Genomic DNA, 27,238 nt, shown 5'->3' with positions numbered 1-27,238 from the left:
GTTTTGGCCATTGGGATATGGTAGTTGGTGATGTGATACAGAAAATCAAGGCTTATTGGGAAAGAACTTTTGGGTTTCTTTTATGTAAGAAGTTATTTTCCTGACAAAAGCAAGGGAGCTAATTAAACTTTGCTTACGAACCCACTATAAATAGAGTTTATACTCGTCCACACTTTTAAAGAGCGGCCCAGGTCTGCTTGGGCTGCGCAGTACCCACTAAAATGTAAATCTCTGGGTCTACCTTCAAACCCTTTGTAGTAGCATCTCTGAGGGTGGCACCAGAAAGCTGCATTTTTAACAGGATCCCTAGCTGATTCTTCTGTAGACTGGAATTAGGTCTGTTTGCAAAATACACAATAGGATGGGTCGGAAGGTAATGAGTACTGCATGCTCTTCCCATTTTGCTTTGCTACTTATAAATTGAAACAGAAAATGTAAGATACAACTATAGAAATTCAGGTGGTGAATTCTCCTGTGCTAATAACTCAGCTTCAAATAACTGCACAAAGAAAGACTCCAGATTCTTTGCCTTAATATTTTAGCTCTTGATCTAGCAAGGATCCCACACAATGAAGAAGGAACAAATTCAAAGGAAAATAATCTGGATAAAATCAATTCCCTAATGGGAAAACAGAATGGGATTAAGATCATATGAACATTGTAATAAAAGTTTCTTAGTAATTATTGTTTTCTATATACACTTATTCTTAGGCTAACAATCCAATTTTGCCATTTGAGTTTGGTCCTTCTTTGTTAATCTCTCCCACTCTCTTTTTTAAAGGTCTGGTTAAAAAAGATTTCATGTATTGAAACTTTAAGGAGACATATCTCAATCAGTTGGACCTAACTGATTTTTTTTAAAAGTTCCAATTCCTAGAGTGGTCATAACAAGAAAGTGACACTCCTGTAGAATTTGCTTGGACGAGATATATTCCTGCCTGAATGTGTCACACATTACACTAAAAATACAAAGAATGCAGACAAAATTACAGAGGTTATTTATTCTCATTTAACAGACAAAAAGGGTCTAAGCAACTCAAATATACCCATTATAAGAAGTTATACATTCATTTCAAACACCCTGTGTTGATTAAAATAGTTCTGGAAATTCAACTTTTTTCTAAGACAAGTTAAATTCTTTTGAACATTCTCTGGGGCAGAAAATCTTCATAATTCAAGAGTGGCTTTGATTCTGGGGAATAACCTGATATTGGTCATCCATTTGGGCACTTTTGTTTTAAGTGATTAAAACCAAAGTTGCAACATTAAAATAATGAAAATGATTTTCCTTTATGATTCATAAATGGGCTCTAACGTTAATTTCAAAAGCAAAATTCTGCTAATGTTTTTGAGCATAGGCAATATTACTATCATTGACAAAGAATTTGCTGTGATACAGGTGAAATAAGTAAGAACCTGTTTTAAGGCATAGGTTTGCCAACCATTGCCTGTGAAACCTTAAGCAACTTGTTTGCTCAAAGTTTCCTCTTCTTCATCCTTAAAAGGAAGATTAAAACAATCTACCCCACATGATTACAGTAAGAATTAAATAAGACAATACGTGAGAAAGTCCTTTATAAAAATGAAAACACAAATATACTGTTATTAAGAAGCACATCTATTTCTGAGCTGTCTGTTTTAAAGAACAACTCCATTTGGATAAACAAGTTTTTTTATTTTTTAAAAGGGGTTCATATCTTGGTGGTCACTACTCAGTTACTTATTAGTACTTATGTTTATTTAAACAAATATTCTTTAAAGCAGATTTCCAAAAATTTCCATTTGTTAGGACATTGATCTCTCCTAGAAGATGGTGAAAAGGAGTGAAACTAGGGCCATCCCCAGTTGCCTAGTGCTTAAGTTCAGCATGTTCTGCTTTGGCAGTCCAGGTTTAGTTCTCTATTAGCAGCCATGCTGTGCTGGCAGCCCACATACTAAAAAACAGAGGAAGATTAGCATGGGTGTTAGCTCAGGGTGAATCTTCCTCAGCAAAAAAAAAAAAAAAAAGAAAGAAAGAAAGAAAAAGTGATGAAACTATATTTTAAAATACAGACTCCTCACTCTTCCATATCCTTTTTTATACAAGTAAATTGGAAGCATTGACATTTCACTACTGTAGGGGCCTGGAATTGGCCACCCCAAAATATGTCTCTTTGGCATGATGATTATTTGGGGCTTGTTACTTTGCAGACAGGAAAGCAACCGAAAAGTAGAATTTACTTACCCTTTGTAAGAGACATTTACACTGTAAAGGAAATCTCCATCTGTAAAGATGTCTCCCTCTATGTACCAGGACGAAGGGGGGATGACCTTATCTCTAGAAACTCTTGATCAATGGGGAAGGCAAGGACTTGAATCTGCATTTGTTTATTGTGCTTGTCTGGTAACCTCCTGTAACTGACTCCCCCCACCCCCAACATCCTCCTTTGTCTTTAGTTGGATATGATATTTAAGGTGGTGGCTTCAGCCATTTTGGTGAGTTGCTCAGCTTGCCTGAGCCTCCCATGTATACATGTTATAAAGCTTGTTTAATTTTCTCCTGCTGTTCTGTCTCATGTGAATTTAATTTGTTCTCCAGCCAGACAAACCCAGAGAGGGTAGAGGAAATGTCTTCCTCCCCTACACTACTCATGACTGAGAAACCGATGCTTATAATATAGGAACTAAGTTACTTAAATGAGAAATGTGAGGATTTTTGATGAAAATGCTGGCCATATTTATCCATTTATTCTAAAAATCAAAAATAATTAATAAGACAAATTTTAATGACCTTAACTTTTATTAATCGTCATTTATTTTTGAATAATGCCTTCCATGGATGATAATGGAAAAGTGACATTATTAGTAATCATAATTCACAGAACATCTTTAAAACGTTTCAGATAATTTTCTTTCTCAATATACTTTTTTTTATAAGTGGGATAAGGCAGAATTGACTGATTTAATATGGATCTTTGTTTCTGTTTTCTTTCCCCATCACATTAAAGTTTTCCAATCTAGTCAATGAGAAAGAAGGAAGCCAAAGAAGAGGATTATTTCCTCCCCGAGTGAAAGCCTTAGCCCTGAATAATTTTGGCAGCCTCTTCATGATATCAAAAAGCTTTGACAGTGTTAAATATAATTCTGAAAGTCTTAGTGCATTCCCTTAATTCTTCCCTGTTTCATCGTGACATTAAATGGCTGGTTAGGTCCAAACTTTGGGTGAGAGGTCAAGTGACATTGTTAATCTCTTAACCCCCATCTAGAAAGATCTTTTGGCACTATGGCAACAAACCCTACACACTTGATTAAAGTAATGATAAAAACACAGAGATAGAGTTGGGGAAGAGATTCAGGCCATAGGTAACGATAATGTCATACAGATAACAATGACAAGAGATTTTCACATGTTGAGGTACATGAGGTAACTATTTGAGTTCAAAACTGATTTAGCTTTAACTAATGAGCCTGACTTATGGCCTATCAAACATACGTTGTACATCTGCTTAACCATTAAAGTAAAGAGTGCACTCTCAACATAAGAATGCATCCTTCCCCTCCAACACCCCATTGGTAATGCCTGGATTAGTCCCTTTCCTGACATCAGGGTCATGTTGACCTGCTAATTTGCAACTCTAATACCTCTTTGAAACTTTGATGTACGCTCATTCTTTGTTCTAAAAAGATATAAGACTGTACTGAAAACCATGCTTCTGCTGAATGCTTCCTAAAACCTTCTCAGGTTAGAATCCTCACTCTGGCTCAAGTAAACTCACCTTATTTCTCTTGTCTATAGAATGGTCATTGGTTATTTTGCATCGACAACAACATGACATATTTCAAATGCTCACGAATGCTCATCTTCTGAAGATTAATTCTTAATTAAATTTGTTTTTTCAGCCTTGACCATAAAGCTTCTCATTTTCCAGAATTCATTTTCCCAGTCTTACTGTCTCCTGTACTTAGTTCGCAAGAACCAAAGAAGACTCTGTGTGGAATCCGTGCTTGTATTCCAAGTCAACATGAAGCATATCCAAAATATTATTACTTATCGTTAAAGGAAGGAAATTATCATTTTGTACCAGACATTTAAAGAGAGATTTTTTTTCTATAGAGTCTAAAACCAGGACCGAGAAAATGGAATTTTCTTGTTTAAAAAATCACTTCAAAAATAAGAAAATGGGCCAGAAAAAGTCCTGCTCTATTAAACTGTAAGGCTTAAATTCCAAAATACATTTTAGCTCTTCTCCAGATAGAAATTTGCTACATCCTTTATATTCTCTTTAATTTGTGCTTTCTTTTTAAAGTTTTTTAAAGAGATGGGACATTTTTCTTTTCTTTTCTTTTCTTTTTTTCCTGATGCCTAGCACGATGCCTTGGCCCAAATAGACACAGAATAAATGCTTGCTCTTTATTTGAACATACCTTTGTGTAATCCTTTGAGAGGGCACCAGGGAAATTTCCTGCCCCTCAGACTCATCTGAACACCTCATGGAACAGCATTTTCTATCAACTCTGAAACAGAGGTTACCCCTTAGGCCTTTGTCCATCTACATTTTAGCTATCAGTTCAGAATTGTCTTGATAACAGCAGCAGATGAATATTCATGGAGTACTTAGTGTGTGCCACTTCTATGCTAACTTCCTCATGCATATTATTTTATTAATCCTCATTAACCCTTCGAAATATGAAGGGCAATTGATACCCCCATTATTCAGAAGACAAAACAAAGATCCGAATACCATGTTCAAGGTTACTCAGCTAGGCAGTTGCAGAGCCTGAGGGTGTTGGACTCCAAACTTCCTTCCAACTAGGCATTGGCAGACAGAAGACGTTAAGTGAGAGCCCCGGATGCTGATAAGGAGATGAAAAAATGCCAAAGATGTTAATCTTCACAGTTTTGGTTAAGCCACTCCCAAACCTCCCCCCATCCCATCCCATCCCACGTTGAGAACTATTGGTGCAAACAAAGACATCCTTGCCTGGCATTTTCCTGTCCTGCCTCCGGAAGCTCCCTTCTGCAGCTTCTCTCCTTCACTGCTTTGCTCTGGGCTTCTGCTCTGGGAGCTTTGCTCAGCTGGCTTTGTGAAGGCAGCTCTACACAGCAGTGATGGCAGAGACTCACGGGCTTAATGCTACTCTGTGTCATTACAGAACTCTAGAACACTTGTGTATACCAGACTGGGGCCACTTTGATCTCTTTGCAGGTCTAAAAGTGGACTCTCCCACTGGCTCCCTTCTCTTCTGTGACTCTCCCTGTCATTTTAAACCTCTTTTTGCCTTAGCTCTCCTCTTCTCTCTATAGACATTTCTCCTCCCTCTTTTTACTCACATTCAAGCTTGATGCCCGCTACTTCTCTGAACTTGTTCCTTATCGCGAACATGTGTAGCTTCTCTCTCTCCTCCTATTCTGCTGGCAGTTTAACCTAGCTGCAGTGTTCAGGCAGGGAATGGTTTAGATGGCACCTAACAGGGGGGTAGCACACAGCATACAGTGCTTGCCTGCATCGCATGGCTACATTACCTGTCGTGTACAGTAACGGCTTTGTTCACGCAACAGCAGATACCATCTTCACCTTCCTAGCAGTCTGCATTTGCCAGGGCTTTCCCCAGTATCTCAGAAGTACAAATTCCCGCTAGACTGAACCCTTGGAAGGGAACCCAGATTTTCAAACCTGATTTTTCAATGATCCCATTTGACTGCACTGTACATTTGAAACACAGACCTTTCAGGAAAATAAACTTCGTGATTATTCACTTTTCTTTTGCAGATTCAAATGCCTCATTGAGCTGCTATGAACTTCACTTTTAAAAAAACATGAAAATCCGTTGATGCGTTTTGTCAAGTTGGACAAGTTCTTTTTCTTTTCTTTCCTTTTTTGTTTAACTTCTTGTCCTCCAATGTCTCCAGCTCTCTTTATTTCTTGCTCTCTCTGGCATTTTTCCTGGAATCAGAGGCAATTTTGAAGTGAGTCTAAATTTAGTTTTTCATACTCAGCAACGCCAGATACTGTATTTTTGCATATATGGGGGTCACATAAAAGTCTCTATAAGTCACTTGTTGGGTAAGCACTGTCCTATTTAAAACCTGAGCATCAGAGCCACATCAATAACATCTATTATTGTCACATTGCCCATGGAGGTTCTGATGGGTTTTCTGAATTGTCCCCAGCCCAGCTCTGGGCACTTTCTCTCCCAAATGGAGGCATTAACCATGCAGACAGTCCCTGCCTGGGGACTGAGATGAGGTACAGGGCAATCTCAAAGCTATCCTTCCTCTGTTCCATTACCTGCGTGATTCCTCATGTTCCCACTTCCTCCAACATTTTTTACCTGGAAGGATTAAAGTTAAAAAGAACAACACAAATAGATTTAAAGGAATCAGGAGATGTTTTGGAAGGTGGGCATGTTACTGAACCCAGGTTTGTTTTTCCCCATTGCCCAGAAAGCCAAACACCAAGATGGCAAGATTGCAGCAGAGAGAGGATTTTAATCACAAGGCAGCCAAGTGAGGAAGCGAGAGCATGAGTCTCAAATCCAGTTCTCTGAAAATGGAGACTCAGGGATATTAATGGGGTAGGGGGACAAGGTGGTCTGAAATGTGGTGATAGATGATTGGAGGTGAAGGGAGGTGAGGCAATTGATGATCTGCGTGAGCGTAGTGAGACTTCATGCCTCTACATAGGATGCATGCTCACAAAATGGCAGCATTAACATGATCTGAGGGTGGAGTTTTTAGCCTCTTTACATCAAAATGTCGATTACGGGACATTTGTGTGGGCCCAGTTAATGCGTTGGTGGTCTCAAGCAGCCTGAAGTGGACAAAAGGGTTCTAATTCCTGAAAAACAGTGCAAATACCCATTACCATGGTGACCCAGGCTCCAGGGAGATGTTATGTATAGGAGCCTAGTGGGAGTTCGATAGCATATTGCCTGGACGTCACAGTTAACAATGGGTGGGTAAACAGCCAAAAGCTATAATCAGTAATTGAGAAAAGGAAAAAATCTTTAGTTCCTGGTGACCTAATCATCAATGGCTAACTGTTTGCCAGTTTCAGGCACATGGGAAAGCTCCCCCTTCATACTGATGGCGGGAGGGAGGATGGGAGATTTACTAGTTCACTGTACTGTACGGTTGGAAGCCTCAGGACCTTTCCAGCACAGGTTCCCCTGAGGTACTGCCTGGTAGGAATGCTTCTGTTCACTGCGCAATGTGACCGCTCTGTGTCCTTCACCTTGTCCTACGACTCCTCTTGCCATTCAGTCATCCCTGTGGCAGAGATCTAAGCACTAAGGGATTCATCTTGGCAAAGATTCCCAAATCCAGTTTTAGGTAAAACTCGTGGTCTATGAGACACGGCCATGAACACCTCTAAAACTTAGGTGTTGTAGTTTGTACTCATGTCCATCTGTGGTCAACCCTCCAGTGGGCCTGGGTGGTTCCATTGATAACTTTAATCAGATCATATCACTGCCCAGATTTGAATTTAAAGCTGTTCCCATACCCTCAAAGACCTTTATGCTCTGGTTCCTGGCTTCCTCTGTGCTCCATTTACCCCCAGCTCCCCCTTCTGTATGCTCATTCAATTCCAGCCTCTTGGGCCTTCTTGCTGACTCTCAAACTTGCAGATACACTTCCATCAGAGTACCTTTGCATGTGTCATCAGCTCAGTCTGCTCTCACTTCACTCAGGTCTCTGCTCAAATGGCATCTTCTCAGAAAATAAGACCCACCTGTCACTCTTTGTCATCTCACCCCAGTGGCTTTCAAACTCATTTGCCTGTTACCCATAGTAAGAATACATTTTGCATCATGACCCTATATGATGTATACAGATGACTGCAACAAAAATTTCATAAAACAATACCTATGTTTACTGTGGGAAATGCACTCCAACATATCCTACTCCTTTCCATTCTAAGTATTTCATGAAATTCATGCCAGTTACACCCCTTTAGGTTGATTTCAACACCAATGGAATGGTTACAATCTATTGCTCTGTTATAAATTCTGCCCTACCCTGCTTTGGTTTTTCTTCATAGCTGTTATAGTCTGTATCCTTTTTTTTGGTCATCTATCTTTTCTGTTAGATTGTAAGCTCCAGGAAAGACAAAAAAAATGTAGATTTTAACAAGTTTCATCACTGTTGTATCCACAGTGCTGAGGAGCATAGAATAGGCACTCAATAAGTTATTTGTTGAATGACTGACTGAGTGAGTGTGTTAAGTGTTTATGGAAAAAGAATTTCTTTTTCAGATAATTTGGGGAAATCCTGTGTATTCTGTATCCCTCCTGAAGATTTACCATACCCATTAAAATATTCAAAACTCCAAGATGTTCTCTAGTAAAGAAACCTGTTCAGTTTTGTTAATGCCAGGATTCAGAAGTTTAACGAACTACCTCAGAGCCCTATTAATGCTTCGTGGCACGTCAGTGATACTCAGATCACAGTTCAAAAAAAAGAATCTAGACAAATACAGCAGTGATGGATGCTGAGCACAGGCTACAGTGGGATCTGGGAGGCATGACTTTTTGGCCCAGATGGAGGCATTAACCATTCAGTTACTGGATGGTGGGATGGGCCACCATGGAATGGGCCCAGGGATCCTGAGGGAGGGGCTGGGTGCTTTGAGCAGCAGAAATGGGGGCACTTGGGTGAACTGGAACAGTAGGGACTATATTCCAATCTGAAGGAGATGTTTAAATATTTTTACAGCTGGGATGGTTGTTCTTGTCAACTCTGAATTAGAAGCCTGAGCATGGAATTACTCTGCTTTATTTCTCTAATCCTTTCGTTATAGATTCATAGTCAGAGGCAATTACCTGCAATGAGGTGGGCAATGGATCAGGGGAAGGAGCAAAAAACCAACATCTCTTCTTCTTTCTCTTGGTCCAGAGGAGATAACAGAGAGAACCTCCTTGAGAAGCAGGAGGAGAGGCCAGGAGTCAGTAGAGAATGCCTGGGCTCCTGTTGTTGTAGCATTTGCTTTCTAAGAGGGGATATTTAGAAGGACCAAATCTTTGGATGATGAGAAATTACACCCTAAGTAAATGTTAGCTGATGTTATTATTATTATTATTATTATTATTAGTTCTTTTAATCATTTTAACCTCAGCCTGGGTGACTATATGACTTATCTAAAAGGCACCTAAATTTAGTACTTTAATACCGGAAGCAGCATCTCAGCTTTATGAGTTGGGAACTTTTATTCTTTCCTAGTCAATGCTTGGTCCCACTTCCTTCCTTCCTTTCTCTCCTCAAAGATGTCAATTAAATAGAAAAGTTCTTTGTTCATGTTCCTATTGGCCCAATTCTGTGAGTCATGAAGTAAGGCTGCACTTCTTTCTGTCACTTCAGCCTGATGGGACATTGATTTTTTTTTGGCTGTGTTTCTGCAATTACATGTTATTATAAAAGCGTGGTCTCTCAGATGATGCTCATTTCCAAGACAGAGATTTGGGCAGCTCTATGACACAGTAGATATTATTTTTAAACCACAAAAACGTTTCAACACTCCTGTTCAACAGTTCATCAGTTATTAAGAAAGATGATTACTGTATATGCTCCAAAGTAAGGACTCACCCTCTTTATTCACTTGATCTAGTGTAAAATAAAAGACACAAAGAGTGACAACAGTAGGCAGAGTATTTCTTCAAAGGCGACACACTTAATCATAGAAATGTGGGATGCACATTGTCTTTATGGATGGAAATATTAGCTGTATGGTGACCCTAGGGAAGGAAGGTGTCTGAGGATGTCTAAGAAGTGCTGGAAAATTTATGCCTCAAACAAACCCAAAGAAATAGAACAATGTTCCGGAACAGTTGCAAACACTTGGAGCCTCTCTGAGAGGAAAAAATGTCGCATGAGTCTCTAATGGAAAGTGCCTCAAAGGTGTCCAGGAACCATTAGGAATTCCCTCTTCCTTAACCCCCAAAGATTAACAGCATGCATGGCATCAGTAAGACTGAGAGCCAGATACAAATGCAGTTCTGGCACTGTCCTGCCTCCTCTGGTGATTATCTCTGCTGAAATGGCCCAGAAGTTAAAAGGGACAGAGTTCTTGAGACAAAGACCGTTGTTTTTCCAGCACCTGGAGTAACTGGCCTTTGATACGCGATGAATTTGAGTTCATTTTCATTTTGCCACTTGCTGGCTGTACAGCTTTGAAATACTTAACCTCTCTATGCTATTGTTCCCACATCCGATAAGTGAAAATAGTGATTTCTACGTACCAGCTTTGCTGTGGCCATTAAATCACAAGAAGGCAAGCTCTGGGGCTTGCCATTCTGTGTTCAAATCCCAGTTCAGCTGCTTGTCAACTGTGTGTGATTTTGACAGTCTCCAACGCTCAGTGTGCAAAAGAGGAATAAAGACTGTATCCACATCGTAGGGTTGTTGCAAGGATAAAATGTAAGCACATGGAAAGTTCTTAGCCCTGTAACTTTTTCAGAGTGAGCCCTCAATAAACGTCAGCGATTATTAAATGGCAAGTGCCAGGTTCATAGGGGGTGCCCCATAAATCTTAGTTCTCCCATCTCCAAAATATTCCCATTCAGGGATTTGTTTTTTTACTTATTTATTTATTTATTACCTGCTAATGAAAACTCTTCTGACTTGGGCAGTTCTTTATTTTTTTAATGTTTTTATTTTTATTGCGGTAACATTGGTTTATAACATTATATAAATTTCAGGTGAACACCATTCTATTTCACTACCTGTGTAGACTACGTCTTGTTCACCACCCAAAGACTAATTACCATCCATCACCACACACGTGTGCCTAATCACCCCTTTTGCCTTCCTCCCTCCCCACTTTTTCTCTGGGGACAACAAATCCAATTTCTGTCTCTATGTGATTGTAGTTGTTTTTACCTTCCATTGATGAGTGAGATCTAAGCAAGTTTTTATGGCTGTTAGTTTTGCAATCTTCCTCTAGAAATTTCATGAACCTTCTTCTGTGGGAGCCTCATAGGTCAGAGTCATTTTGGGATAAGGAATCGTTTGTCTCAGATATTCTTGCACAAAAGAGAGGATGGGCCATGACCAATTTTACCAGCAGTTAAAGATAATTGTCACAAAGATTTGGGAGGTGTGACAGGAAGGAGCACAGACTACGGGAACAGACTAGAGGGTTGAATCCCGGTTCAACCTCCTTTTCAGCTGTGTGGCCTCAGGCTATTGTTTTGTTTTGTTTTGTTTTAACCATCCTCAGCTTCCATCTCTTCATCTGGAGAACTATAATAAAAATAATGCCTGTGTGAAAGGCTGATCAAATGAGATCACGGATGTGAAAAGTGCCTGTGTTTTTGCAAACTGGAAAGTACCATACCAAGACATTTGAAGACATAGAAATCAAGGAAGTTACTGTTATTAAGTTTCCAGAATAGAATGATTTTAGAAGTAAACGGGGAAATCAACAGCAAATGTTCTGCTTGTTTAAAAGTTTTCTCCAGAAATAAGGGCAAGGATCAGAAGGAATTAGGATTCAAATTTGGTTACCTCTAAAACAGCTTCTATATTTAAACCTTACATAGATTGCATTTTAAAGACAGATCATGGGCGGGTATCTGGAATTTAGTGCAATTCCAACATTCCAATTAGGTCATAATATAAAACTTGAGGTACACAGAACCAGACGGTGAGGAACGACATTTGGCGCCGATTATTCCCTGTTCTGTGATTATATCATGATTGTGGAAAAACATAGCTAAATACACCTCTTCGCTTAACATTTCGTTTCTTAGGTTGAAGGTATGTAGAATTTGTTAACACATGAGCTTTGGGAGTGCAGCATACCCTTCGAGCCTTGCCAAATATTTTCAGGATTCCATCTCCTGGGCATACGGGAAGATCCACAATTCCTGTTTCCCTTGAGTTTGCCCATGTGACTTGTTCTGGCCAATCAGATGCGAGCAGAAGAAACATAGGTTACTTCCTGGGGACGGCATTTGAATTGCTGCTTTGAGACCTTCAGCCTCCATTTTTTCTCATGTAAAGCATCTGGCAATGTTGGAAGTGGTGGTTGCTATACTTGCTGGGACCCTGAGTGACCAAGAAGAGCAGAGCCGTGCTGCTGACGTGCGATGTACATCTAGTGTAAGAGGGAAATAGGTCACTGTAATTTTAAGTCATAGCCTTGCCTATCCTGACACAGAGACAGACAAATCTATGTTTTGATCTGACCTCTGCCACATACCGTGTGACCCTGGACACATTACTTAACCCTTCTAAGCCTCAATTTCCTCATGAGTATTTTCTCTTTGGGAAATTATATAATAATGCTAAATTCATAGTGTTGTGAGAATTAAATAAAGCAATCTAGACAAAGTGTTTAGGATAGAACCTGGCATATGGCAGGCACTAAGAAATGAATTTTGTATTAGTAGTATTTTATTAGAATCATAGGGTCTTAGTGTTTGAATGCAATTTATATGGCATGGACTCCAGCATGCTTTATTTTTCATCACAGACAGAGGATAGCAGTTAGGTTTGTTGATCACTAAAGCAAAGTGCTTATTGTGTAGTACATGATTCCCTCTGAAATTGCATGATAAACTTGTGCAAATAGAGTTCCTTGCTTCCATCAGATTCTCAATGGAGTTCATCTCCAGCCGAATGTTGAGCATCGCTTCTATAAGGTCTTGACTGAATCTAAAGTCTTATCATTCTAAATGCATTGCTTAAATCAAGATATGGCATGTGATCCTTCTGGTATCCTTAATTAGAAAAGGGAAAAAAAGCTTATTTGGCCTGACCTATTGCAGGTGCCATTCCTTTTCCTAAAAACGCTAAGTGTAATTTTTCTGGGCCGGTCTTCTCCTTCGAGAGCAGCTGTATGACTACTGCTGCTGTAGGGCATTGCCTCCGGGCCTTCATCCAGCATGGGCAGTTGTGAAGAAGTCCGGCTTACAGCATGCTAGAAAAACTGGGGCAACAGTATCCGGTAATAAACAAGAAGCAGACACTGAGACACTCTTAGAAGAGGTGGTATTAGGGAGGGGTAGACAATTATGAGAGACATCCCTTTGGAGGCTGGATAACCGTGGTTCAGTTCTGGACTTGCGTACAACCCAAGGTAGGAAGTAAGAAACCATTCTAGGAGAAGTATGCTCAGCAGTGATGTAGAAGCAAAGATGCAGACAAGCCCAGGAAGACTAACTAATGGTCCACCCATTTCTGAGAAATGGGGCTGGAAGGAAAGAAGGTGCAGCAAGCTAGACAAGGTATGTGATACACGACCCCCGGGATGACAACAGGTGAACAGACACAAAGACTTAGCCCTATTGGTTTTAGAGGAGGGTAGAATGGCCTTGAAGCTGCTGGATGAAGATTACATATATTTGGAGAGAGCTAAGGCTGGAGCAGAGATGGAGCCCATCACACGCCAGCATTCTCTTATTTAGGCTTACCACCTTTTTATTCCCACAAATATTTACTAAGCATGAGTTAGATGCCAAGTACTGTGCTAGTTGCTCTGGATCCAAAGGTGTGAACGAAGATTACCCTCTGTCCTCAAGGAACTCATTGTCTAGTTGGGGAATACAAACAGACTCACAGGGGCATTTTGTTTGATAGGGCAGGTAATGGGATTGAATAATTCTATTTTCTGACTGGTATCAGATGACATTACCTGATTTGCTCCCAGATTGGAGTGTTCTCATTTCCCTTGTTCTTCATGCTCCCGGGATAGATGATAAAGCTCTTTCCTATTTTCATAAACGTGTTTTTGTGAACCTGGGACTTCCTATGTTATTCCCAGTCTAAGCTACTCTTTTGAGCCTGTGCTTGTTAATGGGCAATGTTCCCATTGCTCCCATCCTTTTTTTTTTTTTTTTTTAAGAATTCCTAAGCTCATTAAAGAAAACTGGAAAAATCACCATTTTCTTTAGATGTCTCCACCTTCACTCCACTTGAGTGGAATTTTTCTCCTTTTAGAGTCTCTCATTTATCTCCCTTGGGTCTTCTTTCCTTTGAGAGTGGGAACCCAGGAAATTACCCTCAAGTTTTCTCTGGGCGTTTTAAAATCAACTCTCCTTCAAGCTAAGGCCCACACTGATTGTCTTTTATATTTAAACACTGAATTGGAGAAGTCTCACTTTTCCTTGTTCTTGCAGAGTGCTTTATTGTTTTCTTGAGTTTTATCTTTTTTATGATATCTTAGGTAGGCCGCTCTACAAAGGAAGAACTTGCGATCTAAGGTACTATCTTGGCTTGATTTCACTGGCAACAGTGTTATGAATTGCTAGGAGATAGCAATAAACAGCCCCAGTGACCTGCCCCAATTTCTGGTCACCTGTGTTGATAAATACCCGTTTCTCTTTGACGCCATGGAGCAGAGTGTTTTTGAGACATGCATACGTATGAGTTCAGCAGTGGATATGAGAAAAGAAAAATGAAGGACCTATTGCAATAAGCATTAGTGGCGCCAACTTTGGTGATAGAAGTCAGGCAGCCAAGCTGGCAGGATCTGTAGCAAGAACTATTATTGCTCAAGTAAACAGGCACATCTAAGAAATTAGTAACACATTCTCGTAATTACTTCCCAAATGGCTGAGCCATTTGGTTTTCTAAAACAGGATTCTGAAAGCTCTGATATATGTGCTCTGTGACATATATTTGCACACATTTTCCTCTCTTCCTGCCTCATCTTTGAACTTCAGTACACAGAAAATTGATCCATTTATTCTCTTTGTTTTTCTGTTTTTTGTGTTTGATTTGCAGCTTCCTCTCATCTCTTCCCCAACCTTGACATGTCTCCTCTCCCATTTTGGAGTTTTTAATTATTTTTGTCTTGCTGTTTTTCTGGTCAGACCTCCATCCTTGTACAACTTTGTGTTTCTTCAACAAAAGCCCTCAGATTTCAACAGAGATGGAAGTCACATCAGGTCCAGTAAAGAGCCATTGGAACCCTGTGGGCCTTGAGGTTTGAGGTGACTTCATACCTTTCAGGGATCAATTTTTTGTGACTTGCCAAAAGAAGATTTCTATTTCTAAGGGGAGAAAGCATTTCTTCACAAAAGCTCAAAAGACTGGGACATCAAATAAGTCTTACAAAACAACATTTTGATGAGTTAAGTGTAAATGAATCAGAAACATATGAATCGAATTTCCCTTAAAATACACATGGGTTTAAAAATTAAGGGGAAAAGTGCTTGGCAAAATTCTCCTTGGGTTTGGCCAAGTCTGATTCCTTTGAAAACTAGTTCAAGACATGATGCCAATCTCGAAATGCTTCTGGGTTCACACATCTCTGGTTCAAAGTGCTCTCTTCCTCAAAATCCTTTTTCCTCCCCTTTGTTCACTGTTGTCAGGACTGTGTCCCCTCAGTAATCCTAATCAGAATGACATCTGAGAATAGAAAGTTCATGTGCAAATCTTCTCCCATCCAGGAACTGCTAATGACCAGATCTTCACAGAGTGCGTTGAATAGGCACATTATGATTCATTTACTTGACAATCATTTATTGAATATCTATTATGTTCTAGCCATGCAGATAACAAAGATGAAACAAGTACACTCTCCTTAGTCAGAAAATGCCTAATCTGTAGGTAAACCAGACATACATTATGACAGAAGGCAGTGAGATGAATGTCATGTGGGATGGAGTCCTGATGGGCCACAGAATTCACTCCAGATGGTTCATCTAGCTCCCTTTCCTTATTGGCACTTTGATAACTGCTTTCTACTTCACATCCTCCTGAATATAATGATGAGTCTATGTACAGAAATGCAGAGAGAGTTAAGGAAGAATGAAAGGATAATGCTATAGCAACAGTGGGTAGCCAATGTCACCCTAGGGCTGAAAGGACAAAAGGAAAATGGAGTTAATAGAACCCAAGGAGAGTAGGAACCAGTGGCCGTGGCTGGGGACAGCTTTAGAGCAGGGAGGGACAGGAAAGAACTACAATGGAAGCTGTGATGTGGTCAGTGGTACTGAATACGGCAGAGAAAGACAGAGAATTGGCCAGGAGGGGCTGTGGGATGCAAACAGAGAAACAAAGTTGGCGTGCAGCTAAAGAAGAAATAATTTCTGCCTCTGTGACTGAGGATGACAGCAGAGATAGAGCTTGAGGCATCTTAACTGCACTTTGAAGACTGGAGTAGGATTTTAATAAGTGAATTTAGGGGGAAGGGGGCAGAAGCACTTTTAGGTACAAGGTATGACATAAAGGGTGCACAAAGCACTTTGGGGAAAGGTAACATCCGTATTCATAGAAGGACAGGTTTATACAGGAAATTTGAATAACACGCTAAGGAGGTTGTATTAGTCAGACTTCTCCAGATTTATGATAAGGAATTGGCCCGATGTGATTATGAAGGTTGAGAAGTCTCATGATTTGCCATCTGCAAGCCATCTGCCATCAGAAAAGCTGGTGGTGTGGTTTCAGTCTGAGCCTGAAGGAAGGCCTGAGAACCAGAGGGCTGATTGTGTAAATTCCAGTCCGAGAGAGACAGAGAGAGAATTCGGTCTTCCTCTGCTTTTTGCTCATTTCTGTTCCTCAGTGGATTGGATGATGCCTCCGGCATTGGAGAGGGCAGTCTGCTTTACTCAGTCTATTCATTCAAACATTAATCTCTTCCTGAAACACCCTGACAGACGCATCAAGAAATAAGGTTTAGCCAAATATTTGGGCCCCCTGTGGCCTCAAGTTGACAGATAAAATTAACCATCACAGAGGTTGAGTTTTATTCACTAGACAAAGTGGAGCCACTGAAGACTTTTGAGCAGAGGTGTAAAAAAATCAAAGTCGTGTTTTAGGAAAGTTAGTCCAGTGGCTTTATGTTAAATGGATTGGAAGAGGGAGAGTTTGGGAATCAGGTAACTAGAATGTACTAGAAGGCTTCATTTCTATAGCTTGATGTCTTGATTTCTCTATTTTGTGCAATATTTATTATTTCCTGATGAGAGATGACACTTTAGTTGGGTACCCCCCAGTGCAGTGACATCTCTGCTTTTAGTTAAATCATAATCAGTGGTTGTATCCTCTTGATTTGTGAATATTGTTTACTGTTGAGACAAATAATGCATCAAGATTTCATCTTATAAAACACCATTTTGTTTTTCTTGGAGTTTCTAATTGGGTCAATTTTTTACTTACATAATTTGCTAGCCACAAATTTTAGTTATTTTCAGATGTTCATCATATCAATGATTCTATCTAATTTCCCTTTTCCTAGGTTTCTCCTCCAGAGTCCTCATTCTCCAGTCTGGACTCTGTGTTTTATGGCTTCATCCTGAGAATTCAGCCTTCATTCTTCTGCAATGGATTTTTGCTTGCTCTTTCTTGGGATTCATCCTGCCCCTCTTCCTTCTATTTTGTTGCTGGAGTACATTCCTTAATGTGCTTACCAACAAAGAGAACATGTTAGGTTAATTTTCTCCTTACTCACATCTATTCATTCTAATCTACATTTGGCTAATAGCTTGATTGGCTTGGAATTCTTGGTTAATAACTTCCCTTTTTCTCTGAATTTTGAAGGAAGCATTGCTGATGAGAAGTCTGATGTCCTTTTTATTCTTGATGCTCTGTATTAAATCTGATTCTTTTTCCTCTGGAATCTTCTCAGGTATTCTCTTTGAACCCAGTGTCCTAAAATTTCGTAGCGATGTGAGGTGGTGTAGGTGTTTTCTGCTCATTGTGCTGGGCATTCAAATGGATCTTTTTCAATCTAGACTTTTGTGTCCCTCAATTCTGTGACATTTTCTTATAATTTTCTTCCCTTTGTTTTTTCATCCTCTCCTTTTGGAATTCATAAGAATTGGGTATTAGACTTTCTTTAATTGATTCTTTAAATCTTATTCCCACCCCCCTAGATTTTCATATATTTTTATTACTTGGAAATTTCTTTTACTTTTTCTGACTTCTTATCTTTCAATTTTTTAAAGGATATTTTTCATTTCAAGAAATGTTTCTTTCTAATTGTTTCTTTTTCATAGTATTCTCTTCTTGTGTTTAGAAAGAAAAAATTTCTCATATCTTTCTGATAATATTAATTAAAATCCTTTTGATTTTTCCTCTTCTGTCCCTTGGGTTATTTGTTCCCTTTATGTTTCCCTCCCTTTCATTCACCATGGTCCCTCTTTTCATGGGGAAGCTTTTCATAAGTGTTAGCTGATCCATTCATATTTAAGACTAAGGCATTTTATTTTTACTTATTTCTTTGGTGAGGAAGATTTGCCCTGAGCTAACATCTGTGCCAGTCTTCCTCTGTTCTATGTGGGATGCTGCCACAAGGTGACTTGATGAGCGGTACTAGGTCTGCACCAGGATCCAAACCCGTGAACCCTGGGACCACCAAAGCAGAGAGCACGAACTTAACCACTACACCACCAGGCCAGCCCCATGAGTAAGGCATTTTAAATTGTGCTTTAGCTATATAGTGGACTACTCCTCAGAAATAAAAAAGAATAAGTTACCGATACACGGAACGCTATCAATGAATCCCAAAAGTATTATGGTAAGTTAAAAAAGCGGGACGCAAAAAACACATACCTTGTAATTCCATTTAGAGGAAATTTTTGAAAAAGCAAAACTGTAATGACAAAAGCAGTTTACTAGTTGCCAGGAGCCAGAGACTGGAGGAAAAACTTAACTAAAAGGCGACACGAGGGAAATTTTTTGGTGATGAAAAGGTTATATATTTTTTTGTGGTAGTGGTTACATGACCATATACATCAGTCAAAACTCATTGAATCTTACACATAGGGTTGGTGAATCTTATTACATGTAAGTGACACCTCATCAAAGTTGATTTATAAAAGGCAAATTGGAAACTCTTTGTAGGTGGGGCTTGTTGACTTGGAGTCTTTGAATTGAGTTTACCATATGGGAAGCCATCCATTTCATTGGCAGTATCCTACAAATGGTAGTCTGTGGAGGTCTTTTCTCTATTGCTATGGAGAGTCTCTACAGCAAGAAATAATTGACTAGGGGGCCGGCCCCGTGGTTGAGTGGTTAAGTTCACATGCTCCACTAGGCGGCCCAGGGTTTTGCAGGGTTGGATCCTGGGCACAGACATGGCACCACTCATCAGGCCACGTTGAGGCGGCATCCCATGTGCCACAACTAGAAGGACCCACAACTAAAATATACAACTACGTACTGGGGGGATTTGGGGAGAAAAAGCAGAAAGAAAAAAATAGATTGGCAACAGTTGTTAGCTCAGGTGCCAATCTTCAAAAGAAAACAAGAAAGAAAGAATTGACTAATATTTAGCATGTCAGCTGGGGGTCCTGCCACTCCATATATATAGACTTTCAAGTTATTCTACCTTCTTTTTTTTTTTTGAGGAAGATTAGCCCTGAGCTAACTGCTGCCAATCCTCCTCTTTTTTGCTGAGGAAGGCTGGCCCTGAGCTAGCATCCATGCCCATCTTCCTCTACTTTACATGTGGGACATTTACCACAGCATGACTTGCCATGCAGTGCCCTGTCCGCACCCAGGATCCGAACTGGCGAACCCTGGGCCGCCGAAGTTGAATGTGTGAACTTAACCGCTGCTCCACCAGGCTGGCCCCTAGTCTACCTTTTTCAATTATCACTTTTTACTGTATCTGCTGTCTCTAGTCCCTAGATTTTCCTTTTACATTTTCTTTAATAAGCTATTTAAAAGCAACTAATTTGAATCTTGAGATATGCTCTTAAATTTATATGTAATATAGATTTTCCATGAGAAAACAAAAAGAGAAGGAAATGAAAACTAAAACTGAAGAAATTATATATCTATGTATATACCTTCTTTTTAATTGCATCCTTTCTTTTTTGGCTGGGAAAGATTTGCCCTGAGCTAACATCTGTTGCCAATCTTCCACTCTCTCTTTTTTTTCCCTCCCCAAAGTCCCAGCACATATTTGTATATTCTGGTTCTAAGTCCTTCTAGCTCTTCTATGTGAGCTGCTGCCACAGCATGGCAACTGACAGATGAGTGGTGTGGTTCTGAGCCAGGGAACTGAACCCTGGCCACTGAAGCAGAACACCTAACTTTAACCACTAGGTCATCAGGGCTGGCTCTATATATATATATCATTTTATTTGGGAGTTCCACAATGCTTGAGATAATTTCTTTTAGACCTCAGGGACTGCAGAGGCCATCGCTGGCATTTAAGGTCCATGGAATGCATAAGAAAAGGCACTGACAGCATCTAAGAAAACACCTTCATATGTGACAGTTTGTTTTTTGTTTTTCTTTTCTTAGATAATTATTTGTTTATAATATTTATAAAAATTAGAAAGTACTTCAAAAATACAAAAATAATACAGATGAAACCTATGCATCCCTTACCCAATTTTAACTGATGTTATCATTTTGCCATGTTTTCTTTAACATTTTCAAAGTAATAAAAATATTTTAGATATTCCTAACCTTCTACCCACCTCATTAATCCCTTTGCCTTATTCCTCCATTTCCTTTCCAGAAACAGCCATCCTTCCGATGCTGCTGTGACATTTCCTTACGTGTTTGGTACTTTTCAATAAACAATTAAAGATGTGAATGATATATCCTTTTTTTTCTGAGTTTTAAAAATTTACACAAATACCGTCTGACTATGTAATCTTCCATAGTGACTATGTCACTTCCTTTTTTTCATTCAGCTTTGTTTTTGAGTTTTATCCATATTGATAGAACTAGTTCATTCATCTTAATAGCTGTAAAATATTCCACGGAAAGAATAAATCAGAGTTTATGTATCCATTCCCCTCAGAGGACCAGTTGTGTAATTTACACATTTTTGTGATTACACGCAATGCTTCAATGAACCCTCTTACTCATGTCTTCAGGAGCACACGTGGGGGTTTCTCTAGCACAATGGCTCTCATACACTAATGCGCATTAGAACCAGCTAGAATGCTTGTCACAACACAGTGTCTGGGCCCAACCCCCAGTGCTCTTAATTTAAGAGGTATAGGTAGGTCCAGCAATCTGAATTTTTAACAAATCCCCAGGTGATGTTGACCCTGGTGCAGGGAACAAACTTTCACCACTGCTCTAGGGTTAATATCTACAGGTGAATTTTTGGGCCATTGGATATGTATCTAGTTTCTGCTTTGCTAGGGATTTCCAAACATATAGAGTGTTTGCACCAATATATACCTCTGCCATCAATGTGTGCATCCTTATTTCTCACTATTTTGCCAAAAATTGGTGTTGTAGGTCTTTAAAATTGTTGTCAGTCCAAACACTAGCTCTTTATTTTATATTTTTCTGATGAATAGTGAGATTGAGCATAATTTCCTATGTTTAATGTCTGTTGTTTTTTCTCTTCTATGAATTGCATATTCTTGAAATTTTTTTCCCCAATTAGGTTGACTGGTTTCTTTATTTCTTTATATTACTGCTTTGTAGAATTTCTTTATATATTCTGGATACTAATCCTTAATCTGATAATGGACTGCAAATTTCTTCTCTTAATCTCCCAGGCTGTGATTTTTTCATTTTGTTTCATTTGTATGTTTGACGAAGAAAGGTTTGAAATATTAATGGGGTAAATGTCAATATTTTCCTTTGTGATTTGTGCTTTTACCGTATTTTGTTTAAAGAAACCTTTCCTTGCCCTGATATCATAAAGATGTATTGTATGTTTATAAACTTAAAGTTTTTTACTTTCACTTTTCACATTTAGTTTTTAATTTACCTGGAATTGATGACGTGTGTTGTATAAAGTAGAAGCTAATTTTTTTTCCGTATATGGAATCGGTCGCTACCTTGGTTGTAACCAAGTTTCCATTCATTTTTGCCTCTGTTTCCAGACTCCTTTGTCCATTCTATTAATCTTTTGTCCATGCCGGAGCAAGTAGTGTACTTTTTAATTACATGAAATTTGAAATGTCTAGAAAATTTTGATATCTGATAGGGAAATTCTTCTCATCGGACTCGTCTTCAAAATCATCTCCTGTCTTCTTGTTTTTTCTGACAAGGTTCAGCTTGTCAAGTTGGATGAAAAATGGAATTTACATTTTTCATTTGCCTCTATTTCTTTGTTCAGTGTTGAAAATGTTTCTATGTAATAACATGTGTGCTTATTTGGACTTGATTTCTTCTTTACAAAAATTTGAAGTGAATTCACAAAAAAGACCACAATGCAATAGAAATAAGTGTGTGTATGTTTGAAGATAAAAACAGAGGAGAAAGCATGCCAACCATAAAAATCATACAATTGTTGGACTAAACATAAAATCTCATTCAAACCTTTCTAGAGAAGATGAAGAAAGATGTGTGATAAATATTTGACTCCTCCAATGGATGGAAACACTCACGTTTATGTGGAAAAAATTGTATTCTACTACTGGACACTGTCAGAGAGTCTTACTTGGAGCATTTCATAGGGAATATTGAAAAACAATGTCTTCAATAATAATTTATTAACAAATACAGAGATGCATTTCTTATGATGGCGGTGAATAACATTTTAATGTTATAAAAGTTGATAGAAAATAACTAATGTGATGTATTCTACCCCTTCCCATGGTCTATCTTGATTCAGGGACAGAGGTGAAAATAGCTAAGTCTTTAGGTCGGTACAATTTTTCTCTAACTCCGCAATTGGCAAACTAGGGCTCTTGGGTCAAATCCACCCTGCCACCTGTTTTTGTAAATAAACTTTTACTGGAACACAGCCACACTCATTTGTTTACGTATTGTCTGTGGCTGCTTTCCTGTTACCAATGGCAGAGTTGAGCAGTTGTGATAAAGACCATGTGGCCCGCAAAGCTGAAAGTATTTACTGTCTGGCCCTTTCCAGAAAAAGCTTGTCATCTCTTGCTCTAAATTATTATTCCTTTAATTATTAACTCTGTATTTACTCTAGGAATTTTTTTAACCCTCCCCTTTTTTAGCACCTGAAAGTATAAGCCAAATATGTAATTGGGTACAATGGTCCAGGTGAGGCACTTTGCCAAGATGATATGTTCATGTCTTTATTCAAGAAGAGAATGTACTCTTAGTCAGTATACTCTTCCTACCCAGGTATCTCATCACCCCCAAAAAACCAACCTCAGAGCACAAAGATATCCTACATTCTGAATTAGGGAGAGTCTCTATTCGCCTCAGCAGCATATTCCTTCCTCTTGCTCTGCCAGGAGCACGCTTCAGCCTCTTACCACCTATCCCCCGCTTAGTCACCTGGCCTTGGCAGTGCTTCTGGGATTCTCAGAGAGTAGGCCATGGGAATCCAGAGATGGCGTCTTTCTCCTCATCTGGACTCAAGTCCTGGTCAGCCCTATGATGTTTGCAGCTTCTTTTCCCCATAGACCCAGTGCTGAATTCCTCTCAGCTGCCTGATGTTAAGTCATCTTTGTTGAAAGATTTTTTTCACAAGTACTAGTCAACTGAACTGTCACAACTCCAAACTGGCGATGTGTTCCAGTGGAAAAAGCACAGAATTTAGTGCCAGAAAGCCTGTTTTCGAGTTCCTAACCTTCATACTTACCAGATGAATGACCTTGGGCAAGTTGCTTAAACTCTGACTCAGTATTCTCATCTGCAAAACGAGGATACTAATAATGCTTGTCATACTTACCTATGAGGATTATTGTGAGAAACAAATGAGATACGTGAAAATAATTTGTAAACTATAAAATAATACACACATGCTCATTATTATCACCAGTTCTCTAAGTCTCCCTCAATGATTTTTCCTAATCTCCAAAGGCTTTTCACTTGTGTTCAGGAGCCAGTCCATGAATTCTCCCTTGCAGTCTCCTTACTAAAGGGCCTCACCATGGCTTTAGCATCTGTCTTCTCTGGGAAGGAAGGTGTTGCTCTTCCAGGCACAGCCAACCTTTACAAATCACTGTTCTAGAAACTGAATATTTCAAAACTGAACTGTGGTCGTTGACAGTTTGAGGATGGGGGTCCTGGAAAAAAATGTTCTTTTTGTCTCTCCCTGATTTCCTGCTATCTCGTGAACGTGAACCTCAGAGTCTCGCATTTACCTCGACAATCATCGCTCTTTAATTTCTTGCCCAACTCTTCTATCTGTCTGAGCTCAAAACCAGAGGATGGGGCAAAAGTGGGAAGAGGGATGCAAACATCCCTAAACAAATACTACCCATTATCCTGGTCTCACCTATCTCTTTTCTTAGGATCCAAATTTCTGCCGCAAATTCCTTCCTTCGTGAGGCTCTGCCCCTCTCCCCACCTCTTTACCTCACCTTTTCTCTAGCTCCTCCCATCATCTAGGAGGAGGAATTGGCCATCAAATTCATCCCAATTCAGGACATGAACATGGTCACTTAAAAGTGGGTAGGGTCACTCTTTGTTGAAAGATATCATCTATATGAGGTTCTTTATTCTTTATTTTCCTTCCTTGTATATATCCTTTTAAGCCTGTGCATTTTTTCTTCTTCCATCTCCAGTATCATGGAGCCAGATCAAGATTAGTCAGATTGCAAGATTTGGATTAAGTTTAAGGGGTGCTAGAAACTATCTGTCTCAACCAGCCTTACTAGAACTCTACATTGGATGTTGAAGTAAGATTAAAATTAAATAAAAAACAAATAAAACTCATTTGCTCTTGCTATTGCTCCCTCTATGGATATTTCCCCCAATGCTCTCAGAGAGGAGGAACAGCTCAGCTGTCTTTGTACCATGAATAGCTCACACAGTTTACATCTGTGAACTCACGAGTAAACGTCCAGAGTGGTCACTGACCCACTGTTCTCTCCAGACAGTTAGTCCCTGCAGCCTGGGTTAAGCTCAACTGGGACCCCGTGCTACAAACTGTATCCTAATTTTTTTTTCAATTTTGAACTAACTGCTTTCTACAGAAAGGAAAAATGAGAATTACAAAAAAAAAAAAAATGACCATGATATGTTTGCCAGATAAAACATAATTTGCTTTATTTTTCCCCTTTGCACCATTAAGAGATTTATTGTCTCCTATTTATTTTCAGCACTTTTCTTCATTTCTGGGAAGTATGACCTGCCTAAATCATTATTGCATCTGAACAGAGTTTTGCAGACAGGTTTCCAGTAATGGGCTCAAATAATGGGCTTTATTTGGCATTTCAATGGCCCTTTAATGACACAGAGAAGGACAGCTCTTACATATTTCCTGGGAAGAAAACCTGAGTGGCCCCAGGGGCCTAGTGGCGTCATCTGAAGCAGCCCACCAGGAATTTTAAAATTCTTTCTAATCATATATCATGGAAAATTTGCATTCCACATCACAATATATTTGTGCTTCCTTATATATAAAGACGTCTTAGTGTTTTAATTGACATTTCAGACAGGTGTACCATTTTTATCCTGGCACACTTGTGCTGGTTATTGTTTACTCTTAGCGGGTAGATACACACCCAGTCTGAGATACATATGAGTTGGAGTCAAGGAAATTGGATTTGAATTGATTCTGCCACTTTTAGACACCTAAACCTGGGTCAGTCACTTATCTTCTTAGAACAGATCCTCGTCTATAAAAGGGCCGCTGTGGGGATTCAGTCTACAATTCGGAGATTCCTTTCTGTTGAGTAGTTGTTCGTTGTTGAGAGGGAAAGACTGATTAGAACCAATGGAAAAGTCTGAATCCTAGACCATTTTGAAGCTGATTAAGGGCAGGCATTTCCATGAAATTTTACTGCTCTCATTTTGCAATAGTTCCACTTTATCATATTAGTTCCTTGGGGATGTTTATAATGTTTTTCCTCATGGAAGTGCCAATATTAGGAACAAAAATTCTCATAGGAAACTTTTTAGACAGCTACCAGCCTCAGGCTCCCAGACTCACCCCTAGTGAACCTAATCAACAAATACTTATCAAGGAACTTTTCTGTGGTCATCACTTGCCAGGTACTCTGAGCCATAGAGAAAAGTTCTGAGCTCTGGTCCATACTCTCCAGGACGTGAAGTGTTATTAGAGGAAATCCATAAAGCAGTTATAAGAATTTATCAGTAATAATATAAGAACATGCAAGAATACAATACATAAGAATATAAAAATAGTACACATTTATCGAGGGCCTACTAAATAATATACTTAGCATGTTTCTTCTAACTTTCAAAACAACCTTTGTTTTAATTGTTTTTATTTTTTTCGGATGTACATCGTATTTTGAATTCTGTATACATTACATCATGTTCACCACCCGAACACTAATTATAGTGCATCCCCTCACATGTGACCCTAATCACCCCTTTTGCCCTCCCCCCTCCCCCCTTCCCCGATGGTAACCACCAGTCCAATCTCCAATGCCATGTGTTTTTTTTTTTCTGTCGGTCAAAACAACCTTGAAAGACAAAAACTATTGTTTCTCTTTTACTGATATGGAAATCAAGGCTCTAGCTCAAGATTGTATAATCAAATGCCAAAAAGAAGTAGATTTAACAGTGTTGTCAGCCGCCATGTCCTACTGGCTTGAGTTATTGTATGTAAATGGGCTTTTCCCATACTGATTCTTGAATTGGAGTGTTTTGGGCCAAAGGGAAGTAAGAGTGATAACCTCTCACTTTTCCAGAAGCAAAGCTGATATAGGACTTATTCAGTGTTTGCTGCATTGATCAAAGAGGCTGACTGCTGTGAACAAATTAACCCTAAATTTCAGCACCATGGCTTGTATTCTTCTTTGCACCCACTCCCCACTTCTAGCATGGTGTCTCACATAGCCAGTCAGCCAGAAACTATTAGTGCTCACTAGTATGCATGTGCTACTTCACCTTCCCCAGTTTCCTTTGCAGTTAGAATCAAGCATATGAGTATCCAGGCCAATGGAATGACTGAGATTGGTAAGAATCTGCAGTGCCTTTCCCATTCTCTCTTCCTCCTGTGTGTCAGCCAGATGCCGGAATGACCCTGAAACACAAGAAGGCAGAGCCACAAAATGGAAGACACCTGGGTCTCTGAGTCACTGCTGGAGGACAGCTTCCAGAAGGGCAATCTCAACATGGACATCCACAGTGGACTTTGTATAAGCAAAAAATGAACTTTTATTGTGTTAGGGCACTGAGATTTAGGATTGTTACAGAAGCAAAGCTGTCTGACCAATACAGCAAGTACTGAGTAAATATTTACGATGCTAGAGACATTCATGTGCTTCACACCAAAATCATTTGGGAATTAAAAAATCTTGATGACTAGGTTACAGACCAATTTAATCAGAATCTCTATGGGGTGGTATCCAGGCATCAATCTTTTTTTTTTAACTTCCTAATTGACTCCATTATGTATTAAGTTTGAGAACCAGTGTGTTGTATCAGTGCTATTCCAAAAAGTGTGGTCTGTGGATCTTGTTAGAAATGCAAATTCTTACATCTCCAGAT

This window comes from Equus asinus, chromosome 12 (assembly GCF_041296235.1).
Source record: "Equus asinus isolate D_3611 breed Donkey chromosome 12, EquAss-T2T_v2, whole genome shotgun sequence".
NCBI lineage: Eukaryota > Metazoa > Chordata > Mammalia > Perissodactyla > Equidae > Equus > Equus asinus.
This window is presented reverse-complemented; position numbering follows the sequence as displayed.